The following is a 14,372-nucleotide window of genomic DNA, read 5'->3' as shown; positions in this document are numbered from 1 at the left end:
CCATGTGCTTTTTTTTTCCTTTCTTTTTAAATTGCATACAGTAGAAAAAATGTCTATGTTTGGAGACTTTTAGAGTGGACCTTTTTACTCTGGTATACAGTGTATCTAATCACTTTGTGTATTTTAGGTCTTGCTTCTTTTCATGTCTTCATTTCTAATGTTTTCATTCTTTTCTATCACATGGCCATTTTTCTAATGTGACTTTATGTTGACTTTGTTCTTTGGGATATTTTATGTCTTCCTGTGTCTACATTTAATTCTAAGTTGCAAGTTTCTCACTTTAAATTTTAATATACAATTTTATTGAAAAAGTGGATCATGTGGCCATGTTTTGTACTTTAAAAAAATTAGTAAATTTTAATCCAAATGAATAAAATTGAATTAGATCATAATTCTGATTCCGTTCGACTTAAGTAATCATTGATGGCATATTTTTAAATTCTGCTTAAACTTAAATTCACTTTAAGGGCATTTTTACATATGAAAGAAAGTAATTTCATCTTTCTCAGGCTCAAGCTAAATTTCAAACATTTTCTAAAAATATATTGTGGCAGGAAATTCCTACTGAGAATCCTTCATGCTCTGGTACATTCTAAAACTCATCAAATTTATTTTCCAAATAGTTAAAATGATAGAACAGATTTGAGCCGAAGAGAAAAATACTATTTTAGAGCCTTGAAAGTGGTTTGACACATCCTTGTTAAAATAAATTTAGCATATGGACAACGAATAATGTTTCTTCTTTTGATGTAACAAAAACATGAAAATTTTTTTTATCTGTATTATAATCACTACTATCCCATTTAAGCAAACAACTAATCAGGACAATATGTACTTCAGACACTCAGAGAAAGAAGATCACCTTTGCTTATTTCCACTATGATCTAACATCCTTTCTAACTAGCTTCTCCAAAGCACTTCACAATAACTATCTATTTCTGCTATTTCCTACTGGAGCCTTTGTTCATAATGTTGTTTGGATTCCACAGATTTAAAAAAAAAACAATGGCACTTTTGGCTTATTATCTGCCAACAAACATGCCTGTCAAACAACTAGGCAAACCAGTGACATTCTCCTCTGACATGCTTAGATTCATATTGTTTGATATGGTTTATAACAAAGCCACTAAATATTCAATGTTGGATTACATTTGTAAATGGCCTATTAAAGTGACAGGAACATTCAGTAAATAAAACCAATGAATTAGTAATATCCAATCTTCCAGTTCCTTTTCAAGTAATTCAAAGTGTTTACTTTGTCTAGTATTACTTACATGCTAAGAACTTCCTTTTATTCCATCCTTTGTTACAGACTAAGTATCCAGACACCTAGAGCAAGAGGACTGCATCAGGATTGTTCTGCACTTGAAGTCCATCAGCCCTCTCAAGGCAATGAGGCCACAAAAGGGGCCCATACCGTATGAAGCTTCCGGGAGGAAACTAAAGTGGCAGCGATGTGTCCCTGAGCCCACAGTAATGCAGTTGATTGGTTGCCATTGCTACTTTAGCCTATCTTTCTAGGCCTTGTCCTCCGATGGGCCAATGTAGCCACCGGGATGCATAGATATCCTGCTAACAAGTGTTCGAGTATCTAACTCAGTCATAATTAAACCCTTAATGGCAATCATGAAAATCTCCTTTCACTGGTTAGGTAATTGCAGACACAGAGAATCAAAGCTTAACTATAATTGTAGGCCTTGTTGCCAGCTGAATATTGAAATGTGTTAGTATCGTGATTACTTAATGTCCCAACGTGGCTTGTGGCCAATGCTTAAAGCACACTCTAGAAAACTATAACAAAAAGCATAAACAAAGCTTAATTCTCTAATAGCATCTTAATTCTGCTTACACTGAGCATATGTAAGCTTTGATATTCTGAACTTAAGCCATGGCACAGGGTAGATGCCTACAGAAACTAAGTTTGAACTAGAAATGATGTTATAAAGATTGCCCATCCGGAAATAAAATTGTCTGGTTATATATATCCTGGCTTTTGCCTTTGGCAAATAATTTTCATCGTAGTTCATTCTGTTACCTGTTAAAGACTCTATCACTCCATGATTTCCACTTAAGAAAACATCCCAAAACTCAGTAACTTGAAACAGCCATCATTTATTCTTGTACGTGTATCTGCCATTTGGTTAGGATTTGGATGATCCTGGCTAGGCTCAGCTGGGCCGAGATAGCCTTGGTTCCAAGATGGAACGTGGGTCAAATTCTTCTCGTCCTTCTTGGAGTGGTGCGTTTCCTGGGGCATGTTTTTCTCACAGGAAATGCAAGAAGGACGATGGTAACCGCACCAACCATGCACATTTCAAGTCTTTGCTTCCTTCACATCTACTAAAATCCATTGGCCAAAGTCATTCATATGGCTGTACCTAATGTCAAGGCATGAAGAAATATATTTTGTCTCTAGCTGCAGGAACTACAAACTTACATGGAAATGAATATGAATTCAGGGATGTGTAAAGAATGAGAACCAACAACTGTCTACCATAAGCGCTTCCTTAGTGATTTTCAAATTGTATCTGTGTAGCTCTAGAGCTTTCTCAAACAATCCCTCTCTGTAGGCAGAGTTACACACATTCCAGAGAATATATGCTGTCATTTCTTAAATTAAGTCTCAATTTCCCACAGACTGACTATCCACTTTTCAGGTTCATTGTGGTGAAAATAATAAATGCACCCTTCTAAAAAAATTGAAAAAAATAAATGACAATAACTCAGTATCTAATGTAAGGATTCATGCATTGTACGGAACTGCAGTGTAACCAATAGTTGCCCTGTGGTGTCTGTGGCAACGTACAACTACCTCTTCCTCTGACCAAATGTATAAGCTGTTCCAAGTAATAATATCACCTCCCTCTGCCGACGCTTTACTTTGACAACAAAGTATGGCTCATGTCAAACAAAGGAGAGCTCAAGTGTTTCCAGATTCCAGGAACGTGATACTTGAACAATTAAATGTGGAAGGAATTTCTAGGAAAGTGGAGAGATGGAAACATATCGCTGCTGCACTCCTTTTTGTTCCAGCCTAATATTAGAAGGGACTAGTGTGTTAGAAACAGGCGATAGGAACACACAACTTTTAACACATTTTTATCCTTTAGACACTCAATGTTTATCCTTTGTTGTTGTTATTGTTAAGTTGTTTGTAGGCTCGTGATAAAGCGGCAGTGTTCTTCTTCTTCTTGGGAACACATGTAGAACACAGTCCCCCGACTCTATTCTACATGTGTTCGGTTGGTGTAATGGGGGTGATTGCTTTCTGGCCAGTAGATTGTGAGCAGAGGGGTTATGTATCACTTTTTAGACAAAGACAATTAAAATGTGTGTACTTTCTACTCACTTTCTCTTTCCTCATTCAGCTTCTTAATGTAGAAGAAAACAAAGTTCTAGAAAATGGTTGAGCCACATAAGAAAAAAACCTATTTCTGTGAAGTAGAGCTCCATTGCCGACCATACAAGACTTGGATGTCTGAAAAATAAATCTTTATTGATTTAAGATACCAAGAATTTGGAGTTGTTCATTCTAGCCATTAATAGATGCTGACCAAAAGATAAAATGATGCTGAGAAAGGGATGTTAATGTAAAAATATCCCAAAATATTCAGCAGGAGGCTAAGTAAGTGGGCCTTGTGTAATGAAGAACCAATCAATATTGGAGGCCAGTAGGCTGGAGGCTTTTCATAATCTTTGGCAAAATGTTTAGTAAAAATGCTGGCATGATACTTTGAAAGGCAGATCTTGTGCCATTGAGCAGGCAGCTTTAGAAAAGGTGGAAAGAAGCATTGCATGAGCATATGTTAGAGGACTATTGGTGACTTTGGCAAGTTATTAAATGAAGTAGATGAGCTGGTTAACAAAAATAAATGAAACTGAACTAAGAAGATCAGAAATTCTGGAACCCGCTTCTAGACATTAAATAGTAAGAGATGGTATGGAAACAGATTGAGGGATGGGGCCTTAAGGATAAGTATCACTAAGCCAAGTGGCAAAGGTGAGAGTTTTGTTCTAGATGGCCTCAAGTTAGCACCATTAATTTGAGGCAGAGAAGCGGGGGGGGGGGGGGAGGAAGAAGCAAGAAATAAATCAAGCTTAAGAATTGTCTAGGTTACTGGCACATGGATTTTATTAAGGGTAGATATGTCTTGTGCCTGTGATGTTTTTGCCAGTCTTTCAAAATATCATGAGCCCAGGCTTAACAAACACTTTCTTTGTTCAAGCTGTAAGCAAAGTTTGGGTCCTCGAGTTTACTTCATTAGAAGCAGTCTGCAATATATGCGTGGCCTCCAAGGAGGAAACAATCCCCAATGTCTACCTCAGATATGGTATAGAGAATAATTGACAAAAACAATGGGCAAATGAGTCCCTTCCAGAGAGCATCACTAGTGTCCAACTAAAGCAATTTTCTCAAATGCCTGGACAGATGACATTCAGTATGTCTGCCTATTGATTATGAGAAGATCAGGAAATGTGTCTATTTATTTCATAGGTCCCTGTGCAATAAGGAGCCATAACTAGACGGACAGAGTACTATCCATTATTTGGATAGCATAAGCTTACACTGAATGCAAAGATTGGATTGAGTTCTTTCCTGGGGAGAGGTATGCGTGTGTTCTATACGTGGAGAAAAAGAAATAATATTTCATGATAAAAATGACTAACTGTGGTAGATGTTGCTAATTTTCACATGAAATAGATCCTCTTCTTCTTGGCATATCACTAGACTCTCTTTTCCTGATTCCCTTGCAGTTCTTTAGAACTACGCAACTGAGGCCAAGGAAAGTAAGAAGTGAAATGTTATCCCAAGATTTAGGTGGTTAAGAGAGAATGTGCCTTCTCCCTCATCTCTTTGCTCATCCATACCACTGAATGCAGAGAAAAATGAGGCCTTAGGAGATGTTGGATTACAGGAGGTAAGGGCCCTGAATCTCTCAATAATACCATGTGGCAAATGCAGATTGAACAATGACATGAGAGAACAATATATTTTAATTGTATTAAGACACTGAGAGTCTGGTTTCTAGTGTTAGAATGGCTTGCCCCTCCTGCTTTAAAAGTGCTTATAATCCATTATTTTTTATATTTTAGGTTGACATATTTAAAACTATGAATGTGTTTCAAATGTTGGATTTCATTTTAACCAAGCTGTGTTGCATTAAATCCATTTTGTAGCTTACTACTAGTTATGTTTATTTTACAACGTTATTTCTCCTTCTTCTTCTTCTTCTTCTTCTTCTTCTTCTTCTTCTTCTTCTTCTTCTTCTGGTTATTTATGGCTTCCTTCCCATCAAGTTAATTTCTGTATACTGGAATCCCATATGAGATATCCTGGGACCAAAGGGGTTATGTTACTGAAAACCAAACTAGTCAAATCTAGGATTCTAGTTTTATATATGGTGCATGGTGCCATTCCACTTGAAATTAGGTAATCTATATTTAGAAGGCAGATATAATTTTTCATGCACAATAATTTCCATAAAATTCTGTGGAATATATTTTTAGCTAGGGAAGGAGTGCTAAAATTGAAGGGAGAGTGGTTAAACTAAGATGTTAAGTAGCCAGTGGGCAAAAATAATTATTTTTAATAACATCATTGCATTCACAATTTGGAATGGAACTCATTGACTATTCTAATGCCTTATGTGGTACAGCCTTTTTATTATTCAAATAAAAAAACTGAGCCATAGAGCAGTAAATTAATTTGCCCAGGTTCATAAAGGTAGAAAACTGAGACCCAGACCTGGGAACCAAACCTTCTACTACCTAACCCAGTGTTCTTTCCACTATAACACACTTTTCAATCCATTAGACATTGTATATCAGAGAAACTTACCAATTTTGACTTTTGTGAGATATGTTTATTAAAATAAAATATAATTTTCTTCCAAAATTAATATATATATTTAATGAAAATCCAATAAAAATCCCAAAGAGATTATTTTAGAATCTGATCTATTTTATTAGAAAGATTAAATAGACATCAATATTTAGGAAATGGTAAAAAAAAAAAAAAGACTAATAACAGGGTATCTGCCATACAAGATTTTAAACTTTACTATAAAATTACACAATTGAAACTGTGTGGTGGTATTATTAAGATAAACATCAGCTAAATAAGATAGTATAACATAACCTAGACACAGATTCTACAAAGAAGTCCATATATTGCAAGAACTGGCAGTATAAATAGGATGAAATAAACAGTCTGTGACTATCTTCTGCTTTTCGTAAGCAAGTCCAGCCAAGCCCTAGATGCTCCTTTTCTAGGTGATAGACTTAAATGAGGGAGGAGCAAACAACCTCTACAAAATCTTGCATTCAAATCTCTTTGTGTAGAAGTGCAAGTTATTCTCTTTGATTCTCTTAGAGGCTAGAGGAAACTGATTACACTCTACCGAGAAGTTCGGAATTTTCGTGAAATGTTACAACAGATTCCCCTTTTTGCTGTGACAGAGGTTCACATAAGAAGATCGGAATACTCCTCCCTCCAAAACATTGCTAAGGAATAAAGGAACAATAAAACCTGCTTACTAGTCCTTAAGTGGGAGTTCAAAATATTCTCTCACAAGTACAATAGCCTAGAGAGAGAATTCATCCTTAATTTGCATAAGTCCTAAGACAAAGAAGTAGATATACTAAACTTATAAGAAAATGAAGAAATCACTGTAGAAATATCAATAGTTTTTAGAATATGATCACCAATCTTCTATTTACGACAATGACATAAAAAGCAAACAATATAAAAAATACCAATATTTTTATTTAATACACAAAGTAAATGGTTAATATGAAAAAAGTTCATATAAAATCAACTAGAAAATATACATAGGCCAATAGGTGAGTAAAAAGGATGTGAAGGAGAAATTTACAAATGAATAAATATAAAGGTTATGTTACAGTAGAGAATGCACATATTTTCAAGATTTTAACAAAATATTTGAAATATGTATTGCAAGTTTTTAAAAGGTTGAAACACCTGACTATTAATTTGTTTTGGAATCTATCCCAAAGTAAAAATGCCTTAAAGAAAAAAAGATGTGCATAAAGAAAGAAAGAAAAAGAAAAAAGATATACACACATCATATTCTATCAGTAAAATTGAAATTTTAAATTAATTCAGACAGAAATCAGCCTGAATTAACCTGTATAGGAGAAATATTAAATAAATTTCAATGAAATATTATGTAATTAATAATATGGGAATTGGAAAAAGTTTTGAATAATCTTTATTTGTTTCAATTATATGGAATATATGGGAATATTGACAAAATATAGCACAGGTAAAAGCTGGAAAAATCATGTATTAGTATCTGAATTCTATAAAAGGATACATACATCTAGGAAAATATATCTGCCAACTATAACAAAGTCAATATTGCTAAACACTGTAATTATGAGTGGGTGGTAATTTCTTTTCTCTGTTTCTCCAAATTTTCAAAATATATATTGATTACTTTCAAATTCTGAACACTTTAATATCCTTGCCTTCCCCCATACAAGTCTATGCATAAATACTATCAGAGTTGAAAGCTACTTGACTAAATAAAGATAGCATGGAACTATATTCTACTGGCCATCTATTTTCAGAGTTATTAAGGAGATATCATAAAATTTATGAGTGATTTTCTACTTTTATGTCCTTAAATAATCTTTTTTAGATTAAACCAATTATTTGATTTTATAATTAAAATCCTTTTCTCTTTCTTTTCTTCTCCCATTAAACTAGCAGAACTCCTATTAAGATAGTGTTAATTGCCATCTTTTACATCTCACTGAAATAAAAAATTTGAATGTTTCACTTTGTGTGTCAAACTATGTATCTCAGAATACCCGGTGTTTTATTACCCCGTGGCAAAGCAGTACCAAAATTCAGTTAGAGTCGTACAGGAGATATGAAACATGTGTTTATCCAATCCCTGTTGATCTCTTCAATCTTTATCACATTGTTTCAAAGATGTTAAGATAACTGTATTTACCCATTATACTTATTGCTCTTCCAATTTCCTCAGGTTAGAGAGCTGATATGCAAAATCTCTAAATTGCACTGGCAACCCTCCAAGGAAATCTACTACAGACAACCAAAAGCTGGATGAGAAGAAACAGAAAGAAATTTTTCAAATAGGTATTTACAGAACTTTTAATAGCCAACATACCTTCGGTATTATTCCTAAGACCTCTTGCATGACATTGGGAGCAGTAAGAATTTCGAAGTCTAGAATAATTCACAGCTCAGTACAATCTCAAGGGCAGCTATCCATTGTAAGATGTAATGTGGTTTTTACATACGTAAATTAAAGTTTTAAAAACTGCGTACCATAGAAAAAATAATTTGGTGAGATATGATCTGTTGCTTTGATGCAATGAGAAGGTGTTTTCTTTTGCTAGGTTAAACAAGAGTAGTAGTTGTTGCTAATTGCAAGAGTTTACAGAAATTTTAATAAGCTAATGCACATCCTAAACCTTTCCCAGACTTAACACATCATCCTCATCCTAAATTCTAATTAAAAAAAAAAAATGCCCCCATGTGTGTCCCCCTGGAAACGGTTAGGAAATACTTATCCTTGGCAATTCTTTTACTACCACTTTTAATGTAAAGAATCTTTTTTTTTTTTTTTTTTCCAAATTTACAACTTTTTTCAACAGTATGACTGCAAGTGATCTAGCCTGGACGACATCTACTCCCTCCACCAAAAATGATCAAAAGTATATATGGTGCGAGTTTTTCTATCTCCTAAGAGTCCTATACATTCTGGCTCTGGTTTCCTGAGACGAGAAATGGGGAAACGCCCACAAGCAAAGTGAGGCCTAACTTAAGTCACAGAGATGGAAATAACTTTCAGCATATACCCACAAGGACACAGCCAGCCACCATGAAGAAGTGGATGATTGTTTAGAGTAAAAACAGTTCTAGAGAACCGAGTTGTGCCCTCAGCACACGTCACCTCCTCCTCTCTGCTTTAGTGTTCCACATGACGCCAACTCAGTCACTCTCTCTCTGCATCTACAGCTCCTGCTGTCACTTGCAAGCTGGTCCTCATTATTCTCTTCTCTATTGAGGCGTTTTCTTAACCCTGAGTCCTACATCCCCATAGTTTCTGCTTACTGCTTCCTTTCTGTGTATCTCTCAGCAACTTTAACCACCCTATTGTCTTCAGCCTTTCTTTGAATGTCCCATTCAAACTTCACAAAGGACATGAAAATCTGATTGGGTCTGTCAGTCTCATCCATTTTAAGGCAGCTGAGTTGGCGAAAGTGCTCTCGCCAGGAAAATGTACACTCTGCTGGCCAGACGCCATGTGGGTGCCTTTGTGTCTAGCATGCACTCTGGGACCAATTGTATATGGTAAGAGTGGTGATGTCCCCCACATAAGGAGCCCCTCTGAGGGAATTTGGGAACAACAGACACCTTGGAATCTCCAAGGAAAACCACGAAACTGACAGATGGCTTAGGATGCCCCCTTTTAGTATTATTTATGTCCTCTTTTGTACTGTGTTTAGTACATCCCTTAAACGTTTATGTTGTTCTGTGTATATCCTCATGAGGAATTAAAAAGAAAAGTTCCTGCTTAAATGTGTATAGAGTATTGGTAAATGCCTAAGAGGAGAATGAGCACAGTAGATGAAATCCTCATTGAAGCCTTAGTAAAAAATGTGCAACTAATTTGAGACACCTCCTGTAAAAAAATTAAAGGTGTTTCTGAGGAAGATCCAGCTTAGTGAACAAACGTGAGCCATGAAATTGGATGATCAACCAGTTGCTTGAAATAATGCATTGATTAGGTACTCTTATTAATAAGGCAGGAGGTCTCATACCTCCAGTAGTATTTTTGCTGCTACGAATTGGAGATGTGGAAAGCAACGTCTGGGACTGAGGAAGATCATTTCTTTCCTTAATCCTTACAGAAGAGTAGACCAGAGATGTTGAGGCTGAGAAGATACATTACCCTCCAATGCAGGACGTCAATAAGGCGTATGCACTGAAATGGGTTGGAAACCATCTAAGGCCAAGAAAATGACAAGCAGGGAATGTTAAGAGCCTTGTGCTCTGTCATCAATAGTTTGAATGCTCGAGAGAGGTCAAGACCCATAAGATTAGCCCCTTCTTCTGTCACACAAAAATTGAAAGGCTGGTTTAAACTGTGCTTTTATAATAGCACTATAAAGTAAGGTCATTCTTCCATGTATGCCAATAAGAACATTCGCATCTGCAGCAATTTGTGCTATGGTAAGCCATAAAAGCAAAAGAGCACTTGGCCATATATATTCTAAGAGAACCCGAGTGCCTGGAATCAATGAAACAGGAAAGTCACCGAGTGAGCAAGAACGCATCTTGAAAAAGTGGCCGTGGCACGGGAATCGTGTTAATTGAGTTCCTTCTCAGGCTCAATTTGTACCACTGGTGGCAACATTTCCTCTGAGGGGGCTGGTGATCGATAACGTGACTGACAATGGTAAAGCAAAAAGAAGGCTTCTCTTCCAAGGGCAGTACAGGTGTGTCCATGGTGTTGGTGTTTACAGAGCCCATTTCTCTTATGCCAGCCAATCCCACACAGACTCTGTCCTGAACGTCTGGGCACTATACACACCCTGATGTGAACTTAAAAAGGTAAAGATTCACACCAGTCTACCATCTTCACCCACCGAGATCAAATCAATATTCATGGAAAACGAAAAGCGAACGTTAATGCAACTCTAAGCAATCATAGTTCCAAATGCAATCACCTTGGTTTCTAAATTTGGCAATTTATTTACATGTCAGCCAATGGAGGAATGGACTTGAATATTTCTCAAAACATTTAATACTTCTCAATATCAGGCTTATTTGGTTTTATTCTGTATTTGTGACATACCTGACAGACTGTTCAGTGCCTAAATTAACTAACATGTGTTCAGATGCCAAGACTTCTTACACATAAACCTAGGACGAAAGACACAAAATATTCTTTCGAGGGCTGAGAAGGAGTTTTCCACAAATTTATGTAAGACATAAAAAGTCTTTGATAAGATCTTTAACTTAAGACAACTTATCTAAAACGGCTTCCACGTGAGGAATATATGAGAAACGTTAGAAGCCTAACAAGTTATTCTCATTACATTTGCTCATATGGGAGTCATAGTAGAGTGAAGTTTATAAAGGAAGCAAAAAGGTGACATTTTCAAATTGTTTTCCAGATGACTCTTTATAAAGTGAGTTGGCAGCTTTAGCATAATTTGAGCTCAACAGGTATGAAGAGCACAAAACAATCCCAAACAAGCAGCATTGTTCCCTGGGATAACAGTCTTTTAACAAAGTAAAAGCGGTTCTGAATGAATTGTAAAGAAAAAAAAAATCTGTCCAGTGATCAGAACACAGAGGGTTGTGGTTCACTGGCTCTGTCTCAAAGGACCCAGGAAACTGGGAGGGGCAACCACTTTCCACACTCCACAGGCCACATGGAAGCTTGGCGGATGAAGAAAAAATCCCCAGGGCTGGTGACTGGTCAATTACGAATTGTAATTCAACTGTCCCTACAGTTGCCAGAGAAACCAACTCGGGAACTGTGGTACCTTTTGAGACAGAACTAAAGAATGGCCATGGCTGGTTAGAATACAGTACTAACAACAGTGTTTGATCCATGTGCTGAACAGTACAATACAGGCAATTCCTTGCACTTACCAACTGCCTTATTAGTAAAAAAGGGAGCAAAAACATGTGGCTATATCAACATGCCATGGTTCCCTCGTCCACAACTGACTGCATCTGGTGTTAAACTGAAAAACTGATACTTCAGAGACATGAATCTGCCACATTTCAAGGATATGACATCAATGAGAACAAAAATGTGAAAACAAAAAACAATTCCATAGAGCAGGTAAACACCTTGACAAATATGAAGACTTTCAATCATGTCAAACTGTTTTAAAAATGCCCACTTTGCCATCCCTCTCCAGATACTTAACGCTTCCTAACACAAGAATAGAATAAATATAGGAGAGAAATCAATACTCTGCACGTCTAAACTGTTCAAGCCTGCCAGTGCAATCAAACTTTCTTCTTTTTCTCTGCAAAGAGCTCAGAGGTAGTTTCTCAGTTCAAGGATGAAACATTCTCACTGCTCCTTCTCTAAATATAAATATAGATAACAGAGACATTAATTTCCTGAGAATTTAGCTGAAGAATTGTTTTTAGTTGTGTTCTCAGCAGCAGTTTTCTCTGGCTAGATTGAATGATTCTTTTACAAATGACCTTGTCAGTAAAGCTCCTAATAATTGCTAACTTTTTAATACTTTGTAATTGGTAGAAAAGGCTTTTCTCCTGATTTAGTGAGAAATAACTTAATGTTCCTTTTTAAAAAGGGATTATTTTCCTTGAACTTTAATATGGAAGCTGTTAAATTAGCAGCCCTGGAGGCTGGAAACTTCCATTGAGCCACAAAACCCGTAGAGCAGGAAGCTTTCGTACAAGCCTTGGAAATGGCAACGAAGAGCCTGTAATCTCCATCCCCAACTGATGTAGGCAGGAGGGTTTTGACAGATCCAGTTGGGGCAATAATTTGAAGTTTGGAAAGGAAACATACCTGTCCAGAATAAGGGCCATCCACTAATGTATTTCCAAGAGACTGTCTAATTATCGTCGGGTACCAAGTAATCTTCTGAATAGACTGGGGCCCTCCTCCTCCAACCTGCTTCCCGAGTCACTGATGTTTCCACATTCCTTGCCTTTCCCGCACTTTAGACAGATTTCATTAAAATCAAGCTGGGTTCTTTTTCTCTCTTTGATGATCAGTGCTTCTTAGCATAATATTCAGGGCCTTTGTCCTCAGACACCCTTGCAGGACCATTCCCTCCCAGAACTCTCATGAATTCCATGGCTGGCTCCAGAAGGCTGGAACTTCTGAAGACAGTCTTCATGGTTGGATGGCCTGAAACTGTTAGTCTTTTTGAAAAGAAATTTCTTAATATTTATGGATTTCTAACAATGTGATATGTGCCAAAAAGTAGGCTAGGGATATCAGCAATTTGGTTTTTGATGGGGAAATAAACCCCAGAATTCAATGTATAAAGACTCAGATTATCAGTTTTTGGTATCAAAAATTGAGAAAATTTTTCTTTGGCTGATTTACAACACGTGGGCACTTTTTTTTCTGAATATTTATTATTCTGAAGAAATGGATCATGAAATCATATTTTTAGCAAACTTATTAATGTAAGAGGAAAACAACTTTTTATATTATCAGCTATATTAAATAACTCCTTGATTCTGTTTCTGGGGTTATACATGACATATGCAATTTTGAGGTCATAAGACATAATACATATTCTACCATTCTTGAAAAAAAAATACTATGTGCCTTCCTATTGCCTTCATTGAGTTAAAGGTTTGGATGTTTTAATTTTCCTTTAAAATATTCTCCACTAAAAACTATTTCTCCTGTAAATAAAGAATACGAAGATTTGTTATTTATTTAAATATTTTTAATGAGTGACTCTATTTAATCAGATTTCTCTAAGAAAATGAAATACAATTGAGGAAAATATGTTGAATTGATTTTATTCTGTTGCTCACCTATATCCACATGATATTTTCCAATTTCCATACCAAGATACCAGAAGGCGGGTGTTATTCTTATTTAATTATTTATAATTATACATTTTCTTTGAATACGTAGTCTTCCCCCTGTCTCCCTACCTGTGGTAAAGTCTTGTATGCATATTGCAGGGAGAGTGATGGTGATAATAATTATAAGTAGGACCTAGACAGAACATTTGGTGTAATGAATATTGAAAGGGTTCACACATATTAAGATCTAGGATGGTTATTCTTTCCTTAGTTTGAAAATTACTTTAAAAGCAAAAACAAAACAAAACAAAACAAAAGCTTTCCCTTTTTTCCTCTATTTTTTTCAGGTTTATATTGTATATTTAGAATCCCAAATCAAATTTTCTTATGAAAAGAACTTAAGATACACTCTGGTAAGTAGTGAGAAGTGGCTGGAGAAGCAGAAAGAACCTAGTATACTGGGTTAAGGGGTTTCTGTTACATCTCATTAGCCATCATGAAATATTGGGCAAAAACCCTGCATATTCACATTTTCACTTTAGAAATATGATTCTTGAGTCAATTTGGAAGGATGATTAGAATGAGAGACAACAGGAAGTAGAAGTTTTTCTACCACAGAAGATAATAATCTATATCATACACTGTAGACTATACTAATTATAGACTAATCTAAGCAGGAGATGGTGAAGGTTAGGTATAGAGAGAGAGCACTGAGATATTTGAGAAGAGTCACCAGACTTGATGACCCAACAGATGTGGGGTGGGAATGAAAGGATGACCAAAGCTAATCTCAGCTAATCTCAGGTTTTGACTTGAGTGATTGGAT

At 36.0% G+C, this 14,372-nt stretch overlaps 1 long non-coding RNA gene across 1 annotated transcript; it reads left to right on the top strand.

Annotated features, from left to right (window-relative positions):
• The first annotated feature begins 4,748 nt into the window (after positions 1 to 4,748).
• On the top strand, positions 4,749 to 13,959 carry LOC132673880 (uncharacterized). Its single transcript, XR_009608253.1, has 3 exons — positions 4,749 to 4,919; positions 8,016 to 8,128; positions 13,894 to 13,959. It is a non-coding gene; the product is annotated as an uncharacterized LOC132673880 (long non-coding RNA).
• The last annotated feature ends 413 nt before the right edge of the window (positions 13,960 to 14,372 follow it).

The sequence above is a fragment of the Panthera onca genome, chromosome C1 (assembly GCF_046562875.1).
Source record: "Panthera onca isolate mPanOnc1 chromosome C1, mPanOnc1 haplotype 2, whole genome shotgun sequence".
Taxonomy (NCBI): Eukaryota; Metazoa; Chordata; class Mammalia; order Carnivora; family Felidae; genus Panthera; species Panthera onca.
This window is presented reverse-complemented; position numbering and strand designations above follow the sequence as displayed.